This window comes from Pipistrellus kuhlii, unplaced genomic scaffold (genome assembly GCF_014108245.1).
Source record: "Pipistrellus kuhlii isolate mPipKuh1 unplaced genomic scaffold, mPipKuh1.p scaffold_m20_p_28, whole genome shotgun sequence".
NCBI lineage: Eukaryota > Metazoa > Chordata > Mammalia > Chiroptera > Vespertilionidae > Pipistrellus > Pipistrellus kuhlii.
In genome coordinates this window covers 1,957,375-1,984,370 of record NW_023425527.1, presented here as the reverse complement: position 1 = coordinate 1,984,370, position 26,996 = coordinate 1,957,375, and the positions used below count along the sequence as shown (strand labels likewise).

The window sequence follows — 26,996 nt, the reverse complement described above, 5'->3', positions numbered from 1 at the left end:
ACCTTGTTTCTGCCAATGGCCTTTTGGATATTTATAACATCATTCACAGGCCATACAAAATTATCAACTTCATCATAAGCCTGCTATATTTGGTCAAACATTTAATTAACTCACTCCTAATGCCTTGGCAGGGCCAGACCAAAGGATTTCACTGGCCTTATATGGCCCGTGGACCAGGTGTTCCCTACCATTGTCCCTTTGATGATGGAAAGTAACATATTTCCAAGTTCTAGGGATTCAAGCCCGGATATTTGGGGGAGCAATTATTCAGCCAACTATAGGTAGGATTAACAAAGGCTGATACTGAATTTGCATTTTCTACTCTGTCAGTCATAAGTAGAAGGATGAAGCTCAGTATAAACTAGGCATCCTTCCTCTCTTCCTGTGGCCCCTGGTTGTCTCTGTGAATACGGGTCATGCAGGCAGCTGATGACATTTCATGAGAGAGAGGAGCAAGACAGAAGACGACCTAAAAGCTTAGAGGCAGGCACAGGAGTTACATCTCTTAGCCTCTTTTTGTATTGGAACGGATATTTAGTCAGCGCATGTCAACAGCTTCCCCTGAGAGTGCTGGGCAGTACTTACTCCTTTGCCTTTCAGACTCGGTCACGAAGGTTGGTGTCCTCCTTCCGTGCTCCCATGCACTTTGCTCACCACACAGAGTACTTACGACTTTAAAAAACGGACTTGTCCTTTAGAAATCAGGTTTTTCTCCCTCATTAGACTCTGTGCGCATGAAAGGTCGTGTTTAGTTCATCTCTGTGTATTCAAGGATCCACCTGCCTCTTATAGATAAGCCCTCAAGAGAAGTTGGGAGGAGGAGGAGTGAGTGTGTTTTTGAGGACTTTATTTTACATAGTCATGGTACCAGAGGAAAATTCAGTTCCTCCCATCTCCCCTATCTTGGCCTCCTCCTCTAATTTCCTCATTTCAGCTCTGCCATTGTCTACTACCCTGTGCATCCTGGCAAACACCCAATCTTTACTTAAACAACTGGCTCTGTATGAAGACCCCGAAGGAAGCACACGCTTTTATGTTCTAAGCAAAAAGAGTAACTGTGAGCCTACTTCCTTCTCCCCACCAGGTAGACTGTAGGGTTTGTGACAGCAGCCAGGCTCAGTGGGTTATTCTCTTTGCTCTGTGAGTGCCTATAGCTTTCGACTTCCGGTCAACAGCAGGGCATACCTCTCTATTGGTGGATGTTTCCATGCACATCTTACTAAAACAAATGGGGAAACAAAAACGCTCAGATGTTGCCTACAAAGAGTAGATAGATACATCACACTAGATTTTAATTAGTTCCTCCTCCATGTTTTATTAGCATGAAAGTGGATGCCTAACGAGAAAAACTGGCATTGAGTAGGCCATCCCCAGTTTGTAATGATGACTCCATTTGGGGGGGATGTAAGTGTAAAGAATGATTATTCCCTTCATATATTCAATCAAGAAATTGTTCTGCCCTAGCTATTTTTATTCAGTGGACAGAGCACTGGCCTGTGGACTGAAAGGTCCCGGGTTTGATGCCCATCAAAAGCATGTACCTCAGTTGCAATCTCAAGTCCCAGCCCTGGTCAGGGCTCGTGCGGGAGGCAACCAATTGATGTATCTCTCTCACATCGATGTTTCTCTCTCTGTGTCTCTCCCTCTCCCTTTCACTCTCTCTAAAAATCGATGGGAAAATATCCTCTGGTGAGGATTAACAAAACAAAACAAAACAAAACAAAACAAAAGAAACTGTTCGAGGGAGTGAAATGTGGGACTTTAAGGTTTAAATTTATTTTGTATTGATTGATTTAAAAGAGAGAAAGAGATATAAATATTGGTTAGTTGTTCCACTTATTTATCCATTCATTGGTTGATTCTTGCATGAGCCCTGACCTGGGATTGAACCCTCGCTGTGTCAGGATGATGCTCTAACCCAGTGTTTTTCAACCTTTTTTGGGCAAAGGCACACTTGTTTCATGAAAGAAATCACGAGGCACACCACCATTAGAAAATTTAACTCTGTGCCTATATTGACTATATATAAAGTAATTCTCTTGAATAGGAATCAAATAAACACAAAGAAAGTATTTCATAATTACTTTATTATGAAATATTAAGTAAACAAAATAGTGAAAAATTATAAAATTCTTGTCTTGTCTGCACCTACGGCACACCAGGCAACATCTCGCGGCAGACTAGTGTGCCGCGGAACAGCGGTTGAAAAACGCTGCTCTAACCAACTGAACTACTCTGCCAGGGCCCAGGACCTTAAGTTCAACCAAGTCAGATCTAGTCTCACTGGACCAAGTACCTTTCAGTTTTGAGTGGGAGAGCCCTGACACCCATTTTCATGTTGAGCCATTGCTGCCTAGATAGTCAAGCCTCTAGTATCCTAGGCCAATGGTGATGGCCTCATAGAATATTAAATACTTCAGGAAGAAGTGGCGGCCAATCAGCAGTGTGGCTTGGTGAGAACTGTGAGGGTAGAAATCCTGCCAGTGGTTGGCCAGCTACTCTGCCCTCCAAGGCCCATGTGGCTGCAGTTACTTCCTCATCCTCCATAAGAAACCCTCATATGTGTTTGTCCAAATGAAAGAAGATTTGTCTCCCAGGAAAACCACGTACACATGTAGCAACTACAATCTCATTTTCAGAGTTCGGGTTTCGTTTTATGGCCAGTCGTGCTGTTTCGTGCTGCGCATCTATATTTAAAAGCACAAACAAGTCTGCCTTGTTTGGTCCGTTCCCATCCCTCTCTAAGGTGTATTTATAAAAACACAGACAGATCTGATTCCATACACCCGATACAATATTTTATTGATTACAGTGAAACAGACTTAGATCATATTTCCAGCGACTGAGAAAAGAAAACATAGCAAGTGGGAAACACTGAATCTGATTATGCTAGGCATGGAGTCTAAAATACCTGAATTGTGGGGCGGTCTTGTCCGTGGGAATAATAAAATAGGTTTAAAAAAAACAAACAAACAAAAAAAAAAAACTACCCTTTTACAAACCATCTGACAGAGATATCCCTGGCATATTCCTTTGTGTCTAGATGCATAGTATTCAGAGCACATTACCAAGGAAGCTACTGTAGGTTTCTATATCCTTTTATAATCTCTCCCACCGCCAAGCTGTAGTTAGACTCCTGAAATCTCTGGTCTTGATGATGCTGATGGTGATGGTCTAACTGCATTAAAAACCTCTGACGTCTTCTGATTGGCTGGATTTACTGGCTCAACGTCCTTTAACCACACAGGGGAAATGATTAAAGCTCAAAGATCAGATACATATTTGCCCTCATTTTCTTCATGTTTGGTTTAATTTTCACACGTAATTCTTTAACACACCTGGAAATTACTGTTTCCAATGAGATGAAAATTATATTTCCCCCCAAGTAGATATCCAAGCATCTAGCATCTTTTCTTGAGTGATTCTCCTCTTTCCCACTGATCTGTTTTCTCTCACATCTTCTCACAAGTAGGTGTTGGACTCACTAGGTCTGTTTCTGGGCGCTCAACTCCAATCTGTTGTCTCCTCTGCTTATTCCTTCCCCAAAATGCAACAGAGATGGAAGGAATGTTTTAATGTCAGTTCAGGTTAGCTATATGCTTAGTTAATACTTTCTCTGAAATTTCCCTACCTGTTCCTTTTTAAAAAATATTTTTTTATTTATTTTAGAGAGGATGGGAGAGGGAGAGAGAGAGAGAGAAACATCAGTGATAACAGAATCATTGATTGGCTGCCTCCTGCACACCCCTGCAGGGGATCGAGCCCGCAAGCCGGGCATAAGCCCTGACTGGAAATCCAACAGTGACTTCCTGGTTCATAGGTCAAAGCTCAACTACTGAGGCATGCCAGCAGGGCCCTAGCTGTTCTTATTAGTTTATTCTTTCAGGTAAATGTTAGCATCCTTTTGAAGTTCCATGCATATTCTACAGAGATCTTGGTTCCAATTTCATTCATCCCATGAATAAATTTTGAGAAAATTTACCTCTTTATGCTATTAGGTTTTCTCTTAGGAACATGGCATGAGTCCCTGTCTTTTATCTGCTTTTATGTCTCTGATAGTGTTAACTTTGTTTTTCATGTAAGTCCAGCACATTTCATGGTTTTGCAGTTGCTTCATCTTTTTGATGGTACTCCAAAGGCAATCTTTTCCCATTATATTTTCTAGCTGTTTATTGCTATTACAGAAGGCTACTGACTTTTTAATGTTTATTTCATACTTAATGATCTTACTGAACTCGCATCGATTCCAATATTTTTTGACTGATTCTCATGTTTTTTTTGGTTTTGTTTTGTTTTGTTTTTGGTGTTTTATTTAAGACAGTATTTCCTGAAAATAGTAATTTTTTTTCCTTTTTTCCAATAGGCAGAGATCATTCTTCTCATTTCTGTTCTGGTTCTCATTACTTTGGCTTTAACTTCCAGAAAAATGTGAAATCAGAAATTCAGTTTTGATCCCCCAACTTTGATGCACCTCTTTCCATATCCTTACTTCCTAATATCCTCATTTTTCCTCAACTCTTCTTCACGAACTCCAACATCTCCTGAGGCCTTGGTAACTTTCCTACACTGACCCCACATAACTTCATCTACTAATTACTTCCGGTGCACCAGCTAGGGTGGCCAAACAATATAGAGGACGCCAGTGAAATGTGAACTTCAGATAAACAACAAATACATTTTTAGTGTAAGCATGTCTCATGGAATATTTGAGATATACATATAATAAAAACAATTATTTGTTGTTTACCTGAAATTCAGATATAACCAGGTGCCCTGTGTTTTTATTTGGTAAATCTCACAACTTGAGTGCCAGATCCAATGACTAAACCAACTAAGCCATGTTCACTTCTGTGATACCACAGCTCTATACACATACGTTGTTTAATATTCTGTTATAATTATGTGTTCACAAAGTCCCCAGAACCTAGTAGTGGCTGACATATCAGAAGCATAAGAGAATGGTTTTCACAGGATGAAACCACTGAAACTAGAGCTAGTCACATGACCTCGTGCATCCACAAAAGAGCCAGGAAGGCAACCCTCCATGTACTTAGGAGATGGAGAGCAAGAAATATTTGACAAAGAGTGTGAGTAGGTACCATGGGGTATGATAAAAACTAGATATTGATGCCCTGGCCAGTGTAGCTTAGTTGGTTGAGCATCATCCCATGCACCAAAAGGTCAGCAATTTGATTTCCAGTCAGGGCACATGCCCAGGTTGTGGGCTCAATACCTGGCAGAGAACATGCGGGATGCAGCCAATACATGTTTCTCTCCAAAAAAAAAAAAAAAAAAAAAAAAGTTTCTCTCTCTCTCTTTCTCTCTCTCTAAAAAAATTAATAAAGATATATTTTTAAAAATTTGGATATTGGTTCAGAATAAAAGATAGAAACAATCTAGCTAGGGATATTCACTTTTAAATAAAAGTATATCACTTGCAAAGGCATCGAATAGATATACATAGGAAGGTAAAGGGCCAAGAAATGGGTGAGCTTTCATACTTTGCCTGGCTTCTTTTCTGAAATGATACCTCAGTTGTCCCTCCCAGAAAAGCAGGCACTGCTTAGGATCGCACATAACTTATTGGAAACCACTGCCATCCCCTAGACATTTCAAAGCCAGCATCCAACACCCCATGTGAGCTTTGCCCCTTTCTCTCCTCCCTGCCCACTGTCATAGCACCGTTTGTTTTGACAATTGAACATTATATTGTACCTTCTCTGGCTGCATTCTCCTGGACCAAGATGTCCTTGGCTGCAGCGGGAGGCTCTCACAAACCACTGTATTTTCGTGACTGAATAAAGAGTTTATTTCTCCAAGGTACAAACCAGTGACTACCCAGAGGCTTAGCCCTAAATGCTCTCTTATGATTAAAGACCTTCGCTGAGCCACTGAAGTGTTAATTGGCCAAGTACAACTGTCAAAAATTCGTTTCTATGGGAATCAATTAAAACAAGATAATTGGGCATTGTCAGCACTTTTAAATATTTATACCAGTGGATGCAAATATTTATTTACATATCATCTGTTTGCAATTTTTTATCATGTCTGCTTTCTGAAGAGCTGCTCAGGCTCTGTTAGATCGTTTCTTGCGATGCTTAAATGAAAAGCTAAACTTATTCTAGTCGACTGACAGAAAGCTAAAATATTTTTGTTCAAATTCATGTGACATTGTGTATTTTTGACAATGTTTATATTCCTCATTTCCAATGGAAAGTGATACTGCAGCCATTCTTTCAAAGGGAGATTTCTGTTATATATATATATATATATATATATATATATATATATATATATATATATATATATAGTTGATTCATTCTGTTTTCCCATGTGGTATTCATTAGAGCAATTCCCAGCTTTGTAGATTTTCATTTTACCTATAGAGTGTTAAAACTTTCACACTCCTGCAATCGGTCAGCAATATTAGCCCAGCTTTGCTTGACATCTTTTTTATTGCTGACCATCAAATATATGCTGGTCCTGAAATATCAAAGAGTGTGAGTCTCTTGGCTAATGAGTCCCCCCCTATGGGAGGAATAACCACACCCGCTCCTCATTGTAAATTCTCCCTCCAGTCCCAAGTCTCTCAACCATCTCAAAGCACATCTCCGCCCACACCATCACCATTTCCAAATTTGTTTACCTATCTGCTTTTCCTGTCTTTTAGAAATAAGGCTCTCCATGACTTTCTTATGGTAATAACACTTGCATTAAAAAAAAACAACAACTTAAAATTGTTAGTTTATGATTCCAGTTATATCTGATATTCAAATTAGTCGTGAAAAACTTCAGAGAAAATCCCCACTATTTAAGAACAGCCCCAGTGGATATTTTAATGCATTTCCATCTAGTTCCATCTGTGCGTAGTACTTCACTTATTTTTATGTGTTCATGTAATTGTGATACTATATGCATCTTCACTTTGATTGTTTTATGTTCACTTGCCATTTTATGATAAGCATTTCCTCCATGTAATTACAGTTCTTAGTAAAGTCTTTTTTTTTAATGGTTGCATGATAGTCCCTTAGAAGGTAATGGATCGTGGTTTACTGGATTTGAGAAACAGCAGGATGGAGCTTGGGGCCTGAATCTGACTATTTGACTCCTCTTCCTCCTGATAGAAAATATGCACAGTGAACAATAAAGAGACAGAAGGGATGCAAAGTGCTGAACCCCCATCGTGCTTATCAGCCATGGATCAGAGCAGAGTGCTGAGTGTTATCTGGGGAGAAGGGCTGATGGAAAAAGTTGGAGGGAAAAAGAATGTTCTTGGTTTCAGCTTTGTAAGAAGGGCTACCTAAGACCCATGACCTGGGAGCATGAACGGTTGAGTGTAGAAAATTGTGCCAAGATGTCACGTTCACTGTAACCCCATTCTTCCGTGTCCTTGGGGAATCTGCCCATGCATCCTGGGTCCTCTCTCAGAGACTAGCATTGGAGACACTCTTGCTCTTGCAAAATTAAGAAATATCAATGCTGGTCCTCATCTTCTGACCTTCTTGTGGCTTGGTTCTATGCTGCATATTTTAATCTTTTTCCATTTCTATCACAGGTGTGAGCCTGACATTTTGCCCTTCTTCCTATTGCTGAATCCTGGTTGGGCTCATTTTTTGTTTATTGTTATTGTTAATCCTCACCTGAGGATATTTTCCCATTGATTTTTAGACAGTGAAAGGGAAGGAGAGGGAGAAGGAGAGGCAGAGAAGAAAGGTGGGGAGGGGTAGAGAGTCCAATGTGAGAGAAACACATTGATTGGTTGCCTTTCACATGCTCTCCAACTGGGCCTGGGGAGTGAAACTGCAACCCAGGTACACGCCCTTGACTGGGAATAGAACCCTTCAGTGTCAGGGCCGATGCTCTAACACGGAGCCACACTGGCCAGAGCCTACTGGGACTCGTTACGATGACTCAGCTTCCTCTCCTGCTTGGACCAGGGTGCTCAGGAAGGCAAGGCACCTGTCTAACCAAGGTTCACATTCATGCCTTCCCCAGAGTCTCAATGTCTTGCTCTACTTTTTTGTGTATCTCCACCTGTCACAGGATCCCAGGAAGCAGTGTCTACTGTCCTTGCTTCCTACACTGGAATTCTGTGGACCAGTGATTGTCCAAATGCGGCAGCACCTGGGAGCTTAGGCAAAATGCAGATTCTCAAACTCCACCCAGATCTATTGCATCAGAAACCCTGGGGGTGGGATCTGGCAATCCAGGTTCTGATAACTCCCTGGGTGAGTCTAATTAATACCTGTGAGTTTGAGAAGCACTGCTGCTGACCTATTTCTGAGTGATGGAGCTCCTTTGCTTGCATATTTAGCTCAGTGGACACCTGTCCTCAGCAGATCCTCACTAAAGCTCTTGATAACGCAGCTGCAGCTTGCATGCTCAGATGGGAAATGCATTCTTTACCTTGTGCTCTTCCCCCCAAACTTGCCTTGCTTGATTTTTAAGTCTCCAGACCATGAGTGAATTATGCTCCTTCATGGGTAGCAAGAGCATTTATCTCCGCCACCTCCATCCCCTATTACGTTAGCAAATGCCTCTAGTGTTCCCTTTGCCTCTCTTATTCTCCGCTCTTTTCAAGCAAACGCATCAGTTTTCGAAAGTATGCCCCACCTCCTGACTTGGCTCCCCTACCTTTTTCATATGTGGGCGCTAATCCCCTTGGCTTGATCCCAGAGTCTGCCTTCCTCTTCCTCTTTGCTTTCAGTCCCAGTCATTTGTTTTCTTCCTGATATTGTTCCAGATTTGGTCCTTTGAGATCCTTCTTAAGAGGAGATGTGAAGTCAGCAATTTCAGAAGCTGCCAAACTATCCACCGTTCAAACAAATCTTGTCCATGTCTCATTGCCCAAGTTGGATAATTCTCCATCTGGACTCAAATGTTATAGGCTTTTCCCTGAGGCAATTTCTCAATCTCAGCACGCTGATATTTCAGACTGAATAGTGCTTTGTTGTCGGGGCTGACCTGTGTGCTGTCAGATGTTTAGTAACCAGGAGCACCTCCTTCCCAAATCATGATCATCAAAACATGTCCCTAAGCCATTGCCTGCGTTCCCCTGGGGTATAGGGTACAGTTCACTTAGGTTGGCTCTGTCATTCTCCCTGGGCTGTCCAAGGACTGACACATACCATCTCTCATGGCAGTCCCCTGAGCCTGCTGCATTGCCGCAATAGCCGTGCTATCTTGGCACCAGTGAAATAATCCCTGAAGGATTCCACCGAAATCTTCTTATTCCTCCCTCACACAGTCCAAATGTCATGGAACCACCCAGCATGGCTCTCCCTCCATTGGCACTTTCCTAATTGTCCCCCACCTCTGGGCATCCTCTGCAGTGGTCAGCAAACTCGTCAACAGAGCCAAATAACAACAGTACAATGATTGACATTTCTTTTGAGAGCCAACTTTTTTAAACTTAAACTTCTTCCAATACCACTTCTTCAAATTAGACTTGCCCAGGTTATGGTATTTTGTGGAAGAACAACACTCAAGGGGCCAAAGAGCCACATATGGCTCACAAGCCACAGTTTGCCGACCACAGCTTTAGGGCATTGGTCTCCTTGGTTTTCTTCCTTTGATTTTGTTGATTTTTTAAAAGCCACAACCATGCCTTTTTTCAAACTTCAACTTCAAGAGCATTCGAAAAGTTTTAAGTCCCTATTTGTCCAACCTCACCTCTCAAATCTCACCATTTCCCTGAAAGAAAGTCTTTCCTTCTCCTAGCCCAATGCCTAGAGATAATGAAACCATTCCTCTTTAAATGATATCCGGGTCAGAGTTCCTTAAATAGATATCATGAATAGAAATGGCTGTGAAATGCTGTCTTATTTAAGAAATAAGCTTTATGGAAGAAAGCCCATTTGGGACCATTGGCAGGGAGCCCCGAGCCTGAGGGGCAGGCTATAGGAGTCAGGAATCTAGTCTTCCCACAGCCCCTTGGGTCTGTGCAATTCCCAACCAGATACACTATCCCAGGTTGGCTCAGTAAAGCTAGAGTTCTCAGTGCCTGGTGCTAAACCTGATGGCCAAATCCACTCACCCTCTACTCTGGATGGAATCTAGTACAATATATATATGTAGGCATATATATATATGGCTACTTAAAGTTCAAATTACCCAACATTGGCCTCAGCAGCACATTTACGGCAAGCCAAGCCAATGCCACTGAAGAAGTTAGAAACAAAGATTGGCACTGCCCATTCCTGCGAATGCCAGTCACAATAACTGAACCCAACTCTACCGTCCCCCATCTGAGTTCATTGCTCTCCAAATGTTTGTGCTTAATCTTAACATTTGCAGATAGTGCACTATCTTATTGGGGATTGAGAGTCTAACTTTACCTTCTTCTTCACTAAATGGTGTCAGAGTGCCAATTTGATTGATAGCTGGGGAGCATCCAACAAATCCAAACTACAGGGCCCCCCTGAGCAGCTTCAGAGGCGAAGCCAAGGAAGGGCTTCCTGCTGCCCTCCTCTTAACTAAAGAGACCTGGCCTGGTGTCAGACCTACATGACTCAGCTGTCCAATCTCAGCCAGGCCTGAGAGAGCAGACCCCTGACTTGTAGCATTAGCATAGGAAACCTGCCCACTATGGAGAGATGGCCCAGTGGGTTTCTGCCTTCCCTGAGTCTAGGAAACCGGCCTTTTCCTGGACACAGGAGAAGGAAAGGGAGTGGAGAGAGAGGCCAGATGTGCTCATTCCATACCCGTCACTCCTGGATGTGGAGTAGATGCTGTCTCCACCGGGAAAACACGAAGACAGAGAGATTTCTCTCCTCCACAGAGATTGTGTGACTATATACCTTCTCCTTGTGTTAAGCAAGCACTTAAGTGTTTCCCTGTGTGCCAGCTGCTATTTTAAGTGTTCTCCGTACAGGAACATTTAATCTTTCCAACAATCCTAGGGGAAGGCTAATGTAATGGCTGATTTGCGGAGGAGGAAATTGAGGCTGAAGTCGGTAAGTTAGGATCTGAACCCCGGTAATTCATCTCATTTGTATTCTTACTCAATGGCTTTCTTTTAGGTCTTCAAACAAGACATGCTCTTCTCTCCCTGAGACCTTGGCACAAGCTGGGCCTTCTTGCCTACAATGATCGTCCCTCTCCCCTTTGATGAGCTGCTCCATCTCAGCTTCCAGTTTAAATAGCGCCCTCTGGCAAACAGATCTAATCTGGCACCCCAGATCAAATCCATACCCTCTATTTTTGTGGCTAGGACTCATCACAAACTCTTCCCGTTTCAATTTTCTCTGCATAGAAAAAAAGAAAGAAAGAAAAAAAAAAGAGTGGAGGCGATGGTTAAAACTGTAATAGAACTGTGGTTTTTTTCTGTTTGGTTGGTTGATTTGTTGTTATTTGTTGGCTTTTGCTTTTTATATTGTTCAAGCTGTCCAGTTAGAACGTACATCTTGAAAGTGGGGTAGTTCCAGGTAACAATGCTATTTGAAGTTAGCCAGGGAGTGATGGGAGTGAGTGGAAATAAAGATCAGTGGCTTTTGTGGAGATCATTGCACTGCAGGGTCAGAGCGCCAGAGCGGTCATCAGTGCAAACGTGACCATGACCAAGGAAGGTGGGAGAGGAGAGGGAATCTGAAGGCTGCATGCCATAGGCAGAGGGAGGCAGAGGAGAGCCACGTGAGCAGTGGATGTGGAAAAGGAGATGCATTAAATACGTGGGCAAGAGCAACATAACAGGTGTTCTGGAAGGGTCCCTGGGGCTCAAGGGTGGATAGATCCTCCCCCTTTATGCTGTTGTGTTTTGGAAGAAGATACAAAAGTGGCATGTCCTGGAGAGGACGGTGCAGATGGGAAAGCCTCGTCTCCATGCTGGTGAGAAGAGGGACTGAGGAGGAGACAGAGGTGAGCTCTCACCTTAGAACAGGGACAGAAAGCAAAACAAAAGGGACAAAGACAAGGAGGATGGAAGGGCATGGACCCACCAAGAAGGGGTGTGGTTAAGACAGGAAAGAAGTGGCCAAGGACAGCTTGAGTGTGGCTTTTCGGTTGGCACAGGCACAGTTAGCATGCATCAAGGAATCAGAAGTCGAGAACACTGGCTGGGCACAGACAGGACCAGCTCCGTGGGCAGGCACCTGATGCTGTCTCACTGGACCCTGTGCTTAGTTTCGTGCTCTGTTGTCACTAACATGAAGTTCTTAATAATTTAAGAGCAAGAGGCCCTGCCTTTTCATTGTAGACTGAGCCCCACAAATTCCATAGCTGATCTTAGACATGGGTATGGGTGGTAGAGGCAGTATCCGTGAATAACTGCTGAGTACACAGACTCCGGTTGCTGGAGAAAGCTGGAGGTTTATCTCTTTAATTGCCATCTGTTGGTGAGCCATTGGGTTGAGTATTCTGCTAGATGCTGCAGAGATAAATCCTATATTATAAAACCCTAATATGCAAATGGACCGAACGGCAGAACAGAGGGTCCCTATGACACGCACTGACCAGCTCAACACAGGAGGTGCCCCCTGGTGGTCAGTGTACTCACACAGATGGCACACTGCTCAGCCAGAAGCCAGGCTCACGGCTGGTGAACTCAGAGGCAGAGACGGTGGAGCCTCTCCTGCCTCCAGGGTAGCACTAAGGACCCCTCAGGGGGATGTCCCAGATGGCGAGAGAACAACTCCACGCCCCCGCTGCCCAGTGCACAAAAGTTGTGCAGCAGGCCTCTAGTAAGTGAATAAGAAGTTGCCTGAGCTCATGCTCTGATTCATGTAGAATTTGAGCCATTGCTCTTCTGTTAGAAGCATTTTAGAGCAGCATCAACTGAGGCCACCTTTTGTGAGATGGAACTTCAGTGTGATTTTTCAGATTTTATGTATATGGACTTCATCAGTTTTTGTAAGTGACTTCAAAGGAATGATTCATTAAAATTGATGGCTAGGTATATACAAGCACTGGCCATCAATCAACTTTCATATTATCTGCAGCAGATTTGAAACATACTCTGTTCCTTGCCAAAACCCATCTGTTTGACATTTGAATAATTAATTCTTAGGAATCTATGATTTAATTATAAAGGTTTGGACAGTCGCCTATGAGGCATGAAAGGATTTTATGAGTCTCTAGACAGATGACAGAAATTTGAAAAGAAATGTTTGGAAATAGAAAATATTTTGAACCAGATAATATTTTAATGATGTTGTGGAGGAAAGGGTTGAATATAAGTGGAGCCTTAAGATATGATCAGAGTGAGCCTTAGCTATGTAGCTTTATTTTATTTCATTTATTTATTTTATATATATTTTTTATTTATTTCAGAGAGGAAGGGAGAGGAAGAGAGAAATATAAACATCAATGATAACAAATCTAACTTAAACTGATTGAGGAAAAACCTCTCTTTTCCTGATACTATCCCAGGTGTAGCACTGCCATAGTATTTACTGCCTGTCCCTGGAATTTTGTACTCAAACATTTTCTTAAGTTTCTCATGCAATAGACAGACTGTAAACATCTTGGTGGTAAAATAATCACCACATTTTATCCGTGTTATATGTCTAACACCTGGAACACATTTTAAATATGATAGGTACTTGATAATGCATTATTGGCCAAAAGAATACCATCGACTTTATTTGCTATTAATAAATGACATATTATTTGAATATTGTGTACAATAAAATTATTTTGCCAACATATCCCCATATGAAATGCAGAAAACAATGAATAATATTCTCGGCATGCTTTCTGGGGGAGCCACACTTCTGAGGGTTTCTTAGTGTCCTCGACCTAAAGACTAGAGTCTGTGCTTGCTCTGGCATGTTAGCTGGGGGTCAGTATGGACATTTCTTTGTTGATTTGGGAGTCATTTTTTGGACTCGTTGCTGTTGCTTTGTGTTTGGCTTTTGAGAAGGCCATAACTAATGAATATGTCCATCTGTCCAGAGGAGATAGCTTACACTCTGCATTTGCTAGGAGGATCCGGAGAACTTGGAGGCCTCCCTCAGACCACTCTGTTGAAGGGTCCGAGCCTATTAGCCCATTCACCAAGGAAAGAGCCTCCCTTTACCGTTCACCTCTTGCAGACCCACTATTACTTAGGAGACCCCAACAGCCTACCTGCATGTGAGCTGAGGACCCCTCCTCTCCTGTGAGTCAGGACATCTGGGTGTGTGCAGACAAGTAACAGTGGCGAAGAGAAAATGCACAAAGCATTACAGGGGAGTCGGCAGACTGAAGGAGGAAACAACAACATAATCAGAACAGATGACTCTTGCGAGTACCCTTAAGGGAAGAAATAAAAAGAATGCTAGAAGAAAAGAATGTAAATTCCTAGGGAGACCAGAGAACTTATTACAAAGGAGAAATCCGAGGAAAAGAAAGAGTTCTTGGAATTAAGTGTCTTGCTGCTCAGATGGGAGAATTATGCCATAAAGAGGAAAATCTCAAAGAAATAGAAATTATGAGTGCGAAGCGAAAAATGGATGTGGAGCATGCATCCTATTGTTAGAGGATAAATGAGCTTGACCTACTTGAAGAGTAATTTGGACTCTCCATCTAGTAGTGAGCTGAATGTACCCTATTATAAAGTACTCGGCATTCTAAGAACTACCCTACCGTGTAAGAGCGTGAGTCCAAAAATAAATGTTCAAAATGCTTTCTGCAAACTTGTTGAATAGCAAAAAATTCACAAGCGACCTAAATGTTCATCAGTATGGCTGGATTCAATACATTAGGTCATGTCCACGAATGGATTCTAGTTAGCCATTAAAGAAAGAGGAGATCCAAAAATAACAATTTTAGAATGCATGGCCATGAAATATCAAGAGAATAATTTCCATGTTGTAGAAAACCATATAGCATAACCTTGTTTTTTGAAAAAAATATAATAATATATGAATATGTACAAAAGTGGATGCATGTATGTGTGTTTAAATAAGCATAAACAACAATTTAGAATGTTATCTTCACACACTATCGATTATAATTATCTCCAGAAAACGGGGCTGGAGTGTTGGGTAAGATGTTCACTTCTTTTTTTTTCTTTTTTTCTTTTAATGTATTTTTATTGATTTCAGAGAGGAAAGGAGAGGGAGAGAGAGATAGAAACATCAATGATTAGAGAATCCTTGATCAGCTGCCTCCTGCATTCTCTCCAGTGGGGATTGGGCCTACAAGCCAGGCATATGTCCTGAATGGGGAATTGAACTATGACCTCCTGGTTCATAGGTCAGTGCTCAACAACTGAGCCACACTGGCCGGGCAACATTCACTTCTTTATATGCTTCAAAATAAATCTGTGAGCTTGTGAGCTCTTTTTCTTTTCTTTTCATTTTCATGCTCTTTTGTATTTTCCAAAGTTTCTGTAATAAAAATTATATATTTAATTTAAAAGTTTAACTGTTGCCTTAACCAGTTTGGCTCAGTGGATATAGCGTCGGTCTTCTTCCTTCCTTCTTTCCTTTCTTTCTTCCTTTCTTCCTTCCTTCCCCTCTAAAAATTAATTTAAAAAATCTTAAGTAAGTAAATTATATGCTCCCTCCAAATTGTCTACTGGTCTCTCCAAGCAGACAGACATTATCACAAGGGCAGGGAATGAATGTATTATTCAGATCTAGCTCAGTGTCCTCCACATACCAGGCTCTCAATAAACACTTAGCAAATGAGTTAGTAAGTTTAAGGACCCTCTTTCTCCTTTAAGAATTCAGGCTTTTCTTTTTCTAATGTAGAAATCAGCCTAGAAGAGCGAAGGTGAGTTTTTATGTCCCTCTATAGTCTGTGAGACCTCACCACCCCATTGTCAGTAATGGCTTTATTTATTTTGTACCCCAAGAAAAATCGGTACCACCGCATTTAGCTTCATAATGCAGTCTCAAGGGCAGCACTGAGTAATGTTCAAAATAATCAGTGACGGTGCGGTGAAACTTGCCACAGTGAAGAGCTCTTGTCCAGGGAATCTGTGGATGGATAACAGATTGTTTTCTTTGTTAATATTTTCATGGCTACAGAAGAACCCACTATCGGAGGCAGTAGCGAAAACTTTTCTTAGGTGAGAGCATTCTACATTTGTTTCCTAGCAACAAGTCCCTCCAGGGAGCCAAAGGGTGCACAATTTCAGAGGAGTTTGGAGGGGTCAGAGTGGGAGGCCTGTGTGTATCAGGCGGGGAGGTCAGATCGATGTTCCAAATTTCTTCCAGCCAGTGCCGCGTAGGACTCCTTGCTAAGCCACACTGTAGAATTCAGCTAAAAGGGTCAGCTCGATAAAAATGTATCTGAATAAAGAACTTGTATAAAGGCCTGTGAAAGAAAAATCACCCCTTTTCTTCCTGGGCCCAGCAGCTCTGTAATTTAGCAGTCGGTAAGTCTAAGAGCCTCACCCCCAACCATGATAGTAAATGAGGAACCACGGGGCTTGCTAAAGCATTTAGGGACTTTTCCCATGTGGGATGATGCTCTGACTCAATTATACTCGGCAGTGGGAGGCATGGAAATGAGAGAGAGAAAAAGGAATACATTCATTCCCTGCCCTCTTGATAAGAAGAGGCAGTCTGAGAGAGAAATGTGGGACAGTGTTACGGCTTTGACTGCCAAGAGTGGGATTCCTACCCAAGCAAGACTCTCTCCGTAGCCACTTTTCTAGCTCCGGTGTCATAAACTTATCTTCTTTGGTTTTCCAAATTGGCCTTCTGATAATAATAATAATAATAATAATAATAAAAAGAATAACCCTAACTAGTTTGGCTCAGTGGATAGAGCATCGGCCTGCAGACTCAAGGATCCCAGGTTCAATTCCAGGCAAGGACATGTACCTTGGTTGGGGGCACATACCCAGTGGGGAGTGTGCAGGAGGCAGCCGATAGATGTTTCAGCTCTGTAAAAAATCAATAAAATATATTTTAACCCAGTCCCCACCATGAGCCACCTTATGCCACTACTTTACATACACAGAGTGGCCAGATTATTATGATCTCTGAACGCATAATAATCTGGCCACTCAGTGTAGACTGGCCACAGAGTTGGGATTTTAAAATAAGGTTTTTCCATGTATAAGAACTGCATTGTGGGTAGTTGTAAAGAAGCAGAACACTTACTAGCCAGAGGCTGGGGCCACTATCTCCTGGTCCCTTGACATATCAAGACTTGCAAGCTTTCCCTTATACATGAGTACACTGAGTGGCCAGATTATTATGTGTTCAGAGATCATAATAATCTGGCCAATCAGTGTATATTATCTTCTTTAACCCTTACCGTGATTGAAGTAACCACCAACATAATTTCTATCAAATTTGCTGTCACACTATTACTACAAATGGCAGAGTTGGGAAGAACTTTGCCCACCGAAGTGAGCAAGCTGACTTATCCAGAGCCATGTGGATAGCATGACAGGAACTTTTTCTAGGTCTGGGGACCCAATGACCGAGTAGTCAGTCCTGGAGATGACCTGCAGTTGCCTGAGTCTCAGAATGAGAAGAGTTCACGTCAATCACAGGGACTTCCTGACATCCCCCTATGGACCTACTCCCCATTGAATAATTGCCTACCCCAGTGGTCGGCAAACCATGAATCGAGAGCCACATGCCTCAGTCAGATTGAGGACGTTTTTTAGCAAAGACCAGCTTAGAAGTACCATAATTAAGTTAATAGCAATGTACCTACCAATATAGTTTAAGTTTAAAAAATTTGACTCTCAAAAGAAATTTCAGTCATTGTACTGTTGATATTCAGCTCTGTTGACTAATCATCTTGCCAACCACTGGCCTACACAATTGTCAAGTGCCTCTCAAGCACAGACAGTCTAATTGTTTCTCTCTTTTCACGGCCTTCTGGAAACACTGCTCCCCAGAAACACTCTCTGTTTCTTGGAAAAGAAACTTGTCCACTCTCCCAATGAGCATGAATTGAGAAAATCATAACCTTTAGGAGGAGTTCATTTAGTTGAACAATGTCTCAGAACTGGGCCTATAAGAACATGTTCAATGTCCGTGTGAACCAGAAGCAAGAGTAGGATGACTCTTGCCAGCAGTCGGCAACAGGTGGTCCGTGAGGTCCAAAAGGTTGGCGACCGCTGCTCTAAGCCATTGAATGAGGCCCTAGGCTCTCAGGTTTTCTCTCACCAGGATCACACCTGGGAGACAACGTCAGCCTCCAGTAATCTTGAAACTCTAGGATGTGCAAGGCAGGGAGCTGAAATAAGATACTACCGTTACTCCCATGTTTTCTCTCTGGGCTAAAGCTTCTTGTATCTCCAAGAAGTTTTCCAATAAATATGTTTTCATCTCTAGATTTCTCATTTTTCCCAGTAAGTGGCTGGGCCTTCAAGGGCAATTCACTGTCTTTTTCATTTTGAATTGGTTACTGTACAGTTTTGTAATGAACTTTTCTCTCTCTCTTTGTTTCAGAGGCTACCCTTCAAAGACAGACACTTCACCTGCAGCAAAATGTAAGTACATTTCCTCCTTGCAATGTCTACTTCTCCACAGTCATCCTGAAAACCTCCTAATCATTAAGGCTCCCTTTCACATCGTTCTGCTTTTAAAGTCCGGCTTCACAAACACGGCCACGATTGGAACTAACCTTCCCCTGCTCTTGATTTGTATAGCACTGCGGAGCATTTTATAAACCGTTTGAGAAGCAGATTGCACTTGATCAGGGCTGCAACTATATTGCATCTAAGAAGCTAGTGAAAAGTGCAGAGGAGCCCTAGCCGGTTTGGCTCAGTGGATAGAGTATTGGCCTATGGACTGAAGGGTTGCAGGTTCGATTTCCGACAAGGGTACATGCCTGAGCTGTGGGCTCAATCCCTAGTAGGGGGTGTGCAGGAAGCAGCCGATCAATGATTTTTTTCTCATTGTTGGTGTTTCTCTCTCTCCCTCTCCCTCTCTGAATTCAATAAAAATAATTTTAAAATATTTTTTTAAATAAAGTGCAGAGGAAAAATTAGACAATATTCTTTTAGACATTGTGACCCTGGGACAGCAAACATTTGAATATTCAGGTTCTCTCCTATGGCTGACGAATTTATTACTCTCTGCCCAGCTGCTCCTCACAGTCACAGGCTGTTTCAGGTTGAATAGCATTGCCGTTATCTTGATAATTCTTTCCGATGTGCATTGCATTGAGGCTGCTCCATAAACCAGTATTCTTTCTAGAATGAATCTGTTATGTCTCTTCACTCTTGGCATTCCCAGTGTCCGTACCCAAATTCCAAATTCCCTCGATTCTAAAGACCCAATAAAATTACACCGGGTTTGAGCAGGGAGTTTTAAGTATTTTAGAGGTTGACCTAAGTGATTGGGAATAATTGGAAATGCGTATGAGAATGTTTCTTGCCTCTTTTTAATAAAAATAAAGTTTATGTTCTCCGTAGAATAAATTGATCCCAGTGCTACACACAGATATTCAATCATCAGCACAAGAAACATTCACCCTTAAACCACTCAAATATGACATCAAAGTAGTATGCATTCCCGGGGATATGGTAGAAAGTCGGTCTCTGCATGATATTGCTTTGGTCTGTATTGCATTGTCAAGACACCTGCATGTTATGAATATTTTAAGCAGCTTACATGGATGGGCTCATGTCAGACTTTTATGAGTAGCGCTATCACGAGTATGCTATTTGTACAAGTGTTAACCTTTGACCTTATTTTCTCTCTTGAATGTGAAAACTGTTCAGGAGAACATGTCTGTGTTTACTTTGTTTATTTCCTAGCTCTTTCATCACACAGTTTCTGCTTATGTAGGTTTACTACTGCTTTTGAAGGATTTAATTTTAAATACTAAAGAATAGTTGCTGTGTGTTCATGGCAAACATTAGATCATGGATGGCAATTGAAAGAAGCATTTTAAATCATTCTATGCAAACACACAACCAGAAACACATTTATGACAATTACCTCAAGATCTCTTTGTCACAATTTCAGTCGAAAGCACCTTTATTGTCCAGGACTTGAAGGCCAGCCATTTCACCTTAGAGGGGTGAATTTATGATTGGTTTATTTTCACATTATTTTTCTCCAGGAAATACAAAGTGGTTGGTGACCTATTATACTAGTAAATATTTGAGGAAGAACATGTGAGCTAGGAGTTTATACTATCCAAATGGGTCTACATGCCTCTTTCTCCTCATCTCTGCGCAACTGGTAGAAACATGGCCTGACCTGTGCAGTCATGGGAACACATAAAATCACCAGGCAATTGTGACTTGGGTTCGTTTTGGCAACCGGACTGAATCAGCCCCTTCTGGGGCTGACATTGTTCCTAATGATGATTGCATTATACAACCAATGCAAATGGAAACAACCTCATCAGCACCCGCTTCGGAGGAGCCCTGATCTAGGTGAATGGCAGGAAGCTTTCAAAGCAAAGGCCCTGGAAAAGAGTATGGCCCCATAACATCCCCAGGCCACTGATGGAGGTTAGTCTCAGTCCAGTCAGGAAGGAATAGATGTAGATATACCTCCAAAGAGAAAGAAGGCAGGTGACAGAAGGCAACTCAGGACCAAAAATCAGAGAGCTCCTGTCTGAGCCCCCATCAGCCCCTGAGAAACTGGATGCTTTGAAGGAATGTTACTAACCCCTTAGTTTCTGAGAATTTTTATTACGGGTGGGAGGAGGGGAAAGGAAAACACTCTTCCTGATTCCATCAAAGCATCAGAGAACATAAACTTTATTTTTATTAAAAAGAGGCAAGAAACATTCTCATACGCATTTCCAATTATTCCCAATCACTTAGGTCAACCTCTAAAATACTTAAAACTCCCTGCTCAAACCCGGTGTAATTTTATTGGGTCTTTAGAATCGAGGGAATTTGGAATTTGGGTACGGACACTGGGAATGCCAAGAGTGAAGAGACATAACAGATTCATTCTAGAAAGAATACTGGTTTATGGAGCAGCCTCAATGCAATGCACATCGGAAAGAATTATCAAGATAACGGCAATGCTATCCCATCCAACAGTGTTTTGTATCTTTTAGGGATTTTTGATCAGACTACTAGAGGCTCCCGCTGTTTTAGTGAGAGCCCCTGGGACACTGAAGGCAAACTTTGGGCCCTAACATTAACACTGCATCACAGAAGGAAACAGAACCGCACTGGGCCACATTGGGCCCCTGTGAAGATTCAAACCCACATTTTTTTTGTTTCTTTTCAACCACACATAGACTTTGGGGCCATGGCCTCTGGTGGAGGAGGATCGTCTTCTGGGTGGTATGGGTGAGAAAGTTGCCAAGCGGACCTGAATTATCCAGAGGCCCGTAAAATGCGCAATTGCTTTTTAAGAGGCCTGGTGATATTGTGTGTTCCTTTCGAGTTTTGGCAGTAACGATTTTCTGCAATTTGTGGTTTTGCAATTTCTCTTTACGCAGACAACACTCTGGCTCTCATTCAATGCCCCGCTGGTGGGGGAGGGGAGGGAGGAGGGAGGAGAGAGAGATTTCCCTGGGGCTCGGACCACTCCAGAAAAAGAAGGAAATGTCAATGAAATAAGTCAGGAAGGATGCCTGAGACTAGTGGAAGCTGGTTGGTTGTGGGGAGGGGGGGAGGGCGGCGTGGGGGGAGAAACAATTGTTAATAAATTGCGCAGCGTCGTCAGCCGGGCAAGGTCTGATCCCTGGAAGCTTTCTTGACTCTCCACTGAGTTCTGCTTGGATTGGGCCTCAGTCCCTTCCTCTTCCCCGTGCAGTCAGCAAGGTGGAGCCTTGTCCAGGCTCACCACCACAGCTGCTTCCACTGGCCCCGCGGCTGCCTCTGGCCCTGGTGGGATGCTCTCTAAACACTCCACCTCTCCATGTCCGCTTGCCAATGACATCAAGTTGGTTTCTGTAAGTTACCTGGAGATCACTGCCCCAGAATTCTTGCACTCATTCCAGCTGCATTTCCCTCCTCTTCCTCAAGGCCCAATGCCTTGCAGCGAGGCCAGTGGCCCACATTCCAGAGGCAGGGCTCCCACACAGCATTTACCTAAGCCACAATCGTTTGTCCTGTTTCTAGGCATCAGCTCAGAAAAGGATTGCCTCTGTATTTGCTTATATTTTATGACTGCTGGGCACTGTGCTGAAGGACTTAAAGTTGCATCCAGCCCTAGGCTCAGTGGATAGAGCATCAGCCCTAGGACTGAAGGGTCTTGGGTTTGATTCCAGTCAAGGGCACGTACCTCGGTTGCAGGCTCGATCCCCAGCCCTGGTCAGGGTCCGCGCAGGAGGCAACCAATCCATGTGTCACTTTCATACTGATGTTTCTCTCTCCCCCTTCCTCCCACTCTCTGTAAAAATCAATAGGAAAATATCCTCAGGTGAGGATTAAAGTTGCACTCAGCATCAACCTTGTATTTCTTCTCTGTTTACTTCTTTATATCAACTCAGCCCCCTGCTCTCCCTGGAGTGGAATCCGGCACTCAGGCCCGTAGTTCCTGGCTTTCTGTGCACCCAGGCCACTTATTTCTTCTCCTTTCATGTCACTTGCCTCTAACAGAAATAGAAAGATAATTACTGCTCATGTTCATTGCATAGTGTTTGCATACTGGGGAAACTATGGCCTTCTTCCTGTGTGCATATGTTTTAAAGTTTTCGGGAATTGTTTGTGCCTTTGGAGGTCATAGGATTGAATGTTGGAAGATGCTTTCCACCCGGGGCAGGTCTACAGTCCACCCCACGCCATCCTCCTCACAACACCCACCCTGAGAGCTCTTCCTGGAGCCCAGGGAAGCCAAGTCTGTTTGTTTAAGCTCAACCTGCAAACGTCCTGCTAACCTGAGATAACCTTCACGAGGACTGGCTGGTTTGCCTTCTGAGGCAGCTTCGAGGTTGATTTAACAATCCTCCAAATCCTCTGGAACCTGATTCCCTGTACTCTCTGAGTCTTCCTTGTCCAGGCTAAACATCCCCGTTCCCTCGTACATTCTTCCTATGATTTGGTTAAGCTGTTTTTTTTCATTTGTCCCCGTCGCTGTCTTCAATGTCCCTTTTAATGTCACAGCCTGAACCTCAGAGACTACTGCCACGATGGCTGACTATCACAGCGCCCAGAATCAAAAGCTCTCGTCTCATTCCGGTCCTGTTATTTCTATCACTATGACCTGTGAGCACCTCAAAGATTTTAGTAGCGCTTTAGTCCTGAGGTTAACCCTAAAACCTCAAGATGTGTTATATAAAGGCTGCCATAAAAGCAGATTTTTTTTCCAGTTGTGTATTTATGCACTTGGTTTTGAATGTAACACAAACCTTTGTGTTCGACCCTGTGATGCTTCTTAGTTACAAAATCTTGGTGAAAACTGTTAGGAGCTTTTTTTGAATTTGAATTATTTTAAATCCTGCCCCAGTTTTATGACATATTTGATTTGTCTCTTGACTTCATTTACAAGAGTGATAAAACCAGTGAGTATCTGTATTTTAAGCTCCTTTGCTGTGGACTCATGTTTTATTCATCTCGTCTCTCCTGGAATGTCTGCGACATTCTGTTGCACAACCAGATGCTCAATAAATGCTTTTATGGAATTAGACCACGAAATCAGATACAGGCAGCTTTCCAACCGCCTGACAGAGAGCTATCTTTAGAGTAATGTCTGTGATATCAGTGAAATCAATTCTTAGAAATGAAAAACATTTCCGGATTGCTACTGCTTGGTGATTTTGTAGCTTTAGCACTGTTAACACGCTAACCGGGCCACCTTCGGAAATTGAGTGACTGGCTTCTGATCATACTAGACTTTGCTAGCTATGTGCTTCTGAGCAAGTTACTCCACTTCCCAGATCTGCTTTCTGATGTGTAAAATGAAGATATATTATGTCTGTCTGCCTCATAAGGGTGTTGTTATTAAGTTCATTAAACATAAAACGAATACAGAATGGTTAGCAATCATATAAAAACAATATTTAATCGTAGTAACAGTTGTATTATTGGTGCTTTTGCTGTTATTCTCAAGGCATATTGGTGAGACTACCCTATCCTAAGGTGAGTTTGGCCTAATTTGTTTACAGTGAACCCAGATTTACTCCACATAATTTCATTATCAAATTATGTTGTGTAATCTAAACATAATTCAACGGCTTCATGGACCATCTAAGTTTAGGTATTTATTCGAAAGAAGCACAAACATCTAAACAGATGAAAACAATGTAAATTTTTACTAAAGTACATTTCACAGCAAAATATACAAAGATTTCTTTACCCATATCCCTCCTGGTAACGGCACAAAAACCTTGCCTCTCTCCGGCCACTGCTCTCTATTAAAAAAATTCCTAGTTTGTGTTGCCTTTTTCCTCATTTACCTCTTCTCCCTAGCAATGCCCAATTCTCCAGGATTAATAAATTACCAGACTACTATTTTCTGTCTCCAACAGTGTCATTTCCTATGTAATTTCAATGTGGCCCTTCCAGGCTTCTTCTGGAGAAATAATTACATACATAATATACTTATAAAGTGTATTGATTAATGGCTGTGTGGCATACAATTTACAAGTAATAAAATAATAATTATAATAAGATATGTAATTAATAAGAATTCATTTGGCCAACTGATTCTCACAAAATGCTTTCCTTGAGTTTTGCTGAACTCCTGTATCTGTAGCCACCATACAGCTGCAGTGGATGAGTAAGTGTAGCTTACACGTAGATGTGGTGGATATTTTTATTTATCTTAATGAGTAGGACAAAGTGAAACAGCCACGATACACGTTACACATCCACTTGCTCATCTGTAATTTGTCTTTGTGAAGTTGGGTAACGGTGTTTAATTCCATGGAATACTTTCTTGAGTGTCTATGCTAGTCCGAGTATAACAGCTACAGACACAACACTCCTTTTTCTTAATATGCATCATTACTATTTTCTATATCCTCTGTTAAATTCAAAACAACCAATAAAACATGAACTCAGGCCTTGATTTGTAGTATTTATTGATTTGTTTGGTGTAAATACTCCTATCATGGCCAGTTTCCAATAACCAACATGACATCATTGGACATGGGAACGGGAAGGGATGTGCAGTACATTTACATGTATTGCCACCTTGCAGATACAATAGGTGCTAACAGATCTTTTTAAAAATTGAGATTGTGTGTTGAAATGTATCAAGTATTCTGCATCTATTGAAATAATAGTCCAGTTTCATTCCTTTAATCTATTTGTGTGATAGAATATACTCATCGATTTTCTGTGTTGAACTGTCATTATATTCCTAGTAGTCTTTGAAAATACATTGGTAATACAATTTGTACCCATTCTATTTAAATTTTTTATGTTCAGTTATGAGAATGAACTATAGTTTTTTTTTTCTCTCTCTCTCTTACTCTCTCTCTCGCTCTTTATGGTTCATTTTATTCCTCTTTACATTTACCTAGTATTAAGTGTCCTTATACTTTGAACACTTAATGTATATTTACTTCTTTTGAGACCTTCCTCTTTTTCTCTACCTCCTTCCAGACCATTCTTTTCTCTCCTCCTTATCTAAAAATTGTGGTTGTACTTCTACTCCACCCCACTTAGAACTCCCAGTCCAACCACATGTGGCTTGTGAGCTGTGGTTTGCCACTCTGTTGACTAATGAGTTTGCTGACCACTGGGTAGGGGCTTAATCACAAGGAACAACAACAGCCTGTAATTATTGGAATCTAAAGTCTAGGTCAGTGGTCGGCAATCTCATTAGCCAACAGAGCAGCAAACCAAGGCTCCAGAGCCACTTGTGGTTCGTGAGCCGAAGTTTGCCGTCCACTGTCTTAGGCCATAACTGTAGTTCCAAACAATAGACAATACACTTCTTTGTTTCTCCTTTGACAAGCTGAGAAGACTCACGTTCTTTCCTGGGTTCAAGCAGGGAGCCCAGCCTCACATTCCCACCTGATGCCAAGCATTTGTAATTCCCAATAAACCACGGGTGCTGAACTCCTCTGCCTCTCTGATCCTCCCCATCCTTGTCCCAATTCCAGACAGAAGCTCCCCTGGAGGGTTCATCCCTCCACTTACCTCTTTGTTTTTAATGTTCTATTTGCAGTCTCTAGAGTTAATGATTTTGTTTGTAAACAAGGTTAGATCTTTTGAATTCTTGATTAATTTCATTGAGTCCCATAAACTTATATGGTCTTCTGGGGGAATTAATTGAGATAATTATGTGAATTAAAAACACACAAAGGATTATAGCAACAAAAGGAAATACAAATGTAAAGGTACATGCTCTCATCCAGAAAACCCTCCTTCTCTTTTGTGCCTACTTAAATCTTAACATTATTCCCTAGCTACATATTCTAACTCATATTTTACCTTCCTGTCATTTGATCTCATAAATTAATGTTTTTGAGCACTACACTATCAGGCCCTATACTAGCACTGAGAATACAGTCATCAAGGAGATGGAAGTGGTCTCTGTCTTCATGGGCCTTATGTCTAGTTTGGAGACAAACAAAAATGCATAATACAGCATAATAAAATATTATCAATGACTCTAGCAATTATAATTAGGGTATCTATTTAACGATTGATCACATACTCATTTTTATTTTTCTCTAATTTTTACATGCGGCTTGATCATGTTTTCCCAGTTCTGAGAGACCCATGGAGACAGTGAATGTACAGCCTATGCTTCTCTTACTGATGTCCATGATTTCACACATAGAGGCAGGGATCGCTGTTCATCCCCCAGTGGGGTCAAAGTGGGTTTCAAGACACCAAAACACACAAAGAGGTAGCTTTGAGGTCAGCTATTACTGCTTTTCATCAATGGCCATTATAGAAGTTATAGGACAATTTGTTGGTACAATGAGATCTTTTAAAGTCTCCAAGTTAAAGTAGGGTTTAGAATAAGACTATTTACTATTTTAGAGTTAATTTAAATAAGGAGCACCAGGTTATTGTGTCTTTATGTTAATTTTAAGGCTGAAATAAAGTAACTATAAAGTGGCTCAAGTAACTTTATTCCTGATTTATTTCCTTGTCTCTTAAAAGGAGAGAAGTAGGTGGGGAGAGACTCAATGCTACTTAAAAGACACTGTAAAAGCTAACTGCCCAGATCATGAAGAGATACCAGTTTAAAGTACCTCCAAGGAATTTCCATCATGTA

At 41.8% G+C, this 26,996-nt stretch overlaps 1 protein-coding gene and 1 long non-coding RNA gene across 2 annotated transcripts in view; one reads left to right on the top strand and one right to left on the bottom strand.

The window, feature by feature from the left end:
* LOC118728107 lies at positions 1-26,560 on the bottom strand. The gene is made up of 3 exons (XR_004990784.1): positions 26,549-26,560; positions 18,520-18,530; positions 1-184 (listed from the first exon to the last, which is right to left on the bottom strand). It is a non-coding gene; the product is annotated as an uncharacterized LOC118728107 (long non-coding RNA).
* ANKFN1 (ankyrin repeat and fibronectin type III domain containing 1) overlaps positions 18,347-26,996 on the top strand; it is a 217,027-nt gene continuing 208,377 nt past the window's right edge. Inside the window, exon 1 of the mRNA XM_036454373.2 lies at positions 18,347-18,385. The gene's annotated coding sequence lies outside the window, so the exon portion shown is untranslated. The remainder of the gene's footprint in view (positions 18,386-26,996) is intronic.